This window comes from Sceloporus undulatus, chromosome 3 (genome assembly GCF_019175285.1).
Source record: "Sceloporus undulatus isolate JIND9_A2432 ecotype Alabama chromosome 3, SceUnd_v1.1, whole genome shotgun sequence".
Lineage (NCBI taxonomy): Eukaryota > Metazoa > Chordata > Lepidosauria > Squamata > Phrynosomatidae > Sceloporus > Sceloporus undulatus.
In genome coordinates, this window is record NC_056524.1 from 238,769,385 (window position 1) to 238,770,690 (window position 1,306).

Genomic DNA, 1,306 nt, shown 5'->3' on the forward strand with positions numbered 1-1,306 from the left:
CGCCCCGTCTAGAGGTGGCGCGGCCATGACGTCCTCACGGCAGCGGCCGTATGGAAGGGCCGCCGCCGTTTAGTGCGTGCTCGTCACGCACTAAAGTGCCGGTGTGTAACCGGCCAAAGTTATGCAGTAGATTTCCTTGGCTGAGCAGGAGTCTGAACCCTGGTCTCAAGAGTCACAGTCCAACATTTAAAACACTACACCATGCTGGCTCTCTATTCCTAGCCCTTGAAGTTTCTGCATTCCTAATTGTCCATACCACATTTGATTTTCCTCAAGATTCAGTCCACTCTTATCTACCCTTTTCTTCATCTCTATTTTTACCTGTCTCTAACTCTATCTTATCACTTATCACTCTCCAACTGGCAACGACACTTGAAGTCATAGATACCATGATCGTGTTTTCTCTATTGAAGCCATAGATACCATGATCATGTTTTCTCTAGTTGTTGCTATTTTTCTGTGCCAAAGCAGTGAATCTGAACAGTTTCCCATTAGAGCTAAACAAGATAGAGCTGCAAGAAGACTTCCTTTTGCTACATCTCTCTGTCTCTGTAAAGCAGCACAAGTTTGATCTTGGTCTTTTCAATGTCCTTTTGGCCCAACCAATCAGGACCAACCAGATACCAACTAAAAAATAGGGTTTTAAGCTGACAGACCCACTGTTGCTCTCCAGCCATTCTTCAACTTTATTCAGTGGCACAATAAGTGTGAATATGGATTCTCCAAGCCATTAGTCACTGATAGTACTATTACTCATCTCAGCTGATTTGTCTAACCCCTTTCTGCTTCCTGGAGATATTCAAGCATAAGTTTTGTCAGGCTTCTAAAAGGAATTAGGAGATTTTAAAAACAGCACATTTTCCTAAAGCATTCCCCCATTCTAAAGTTGCATGCTCAGCTTTAACTGATCTTAAAAGGCTATATGACTTTGTTTATATAATTTAAAGTGTTAGTTTGTTCTATACAAATCCATATGCTGAATCAGAGAGTGAAATTGGATATTCATGACATGTGCTACATGTGATGCCCTGTTTAAAGGCTCTCAAATTATTTCAGGATATGAGACACTATGACCTATAAGTCTGACTAAATGAAATATGATGTTCAGGCTACCAAAATAGTACCACAGTGCTGTCTGCTGCAGGGAGAAATTCTTGCCATTTTGCAGACATTGGTGTATTATATGATTAGTAAGGGAATATCATCATTGCTAATTAACTAACAGATACATCTTGAAATATAAAATTTAAAGAAATCAGATGAGTAATTTTATATCTATAAAATCTATAATTTTAAATGTTTTTTT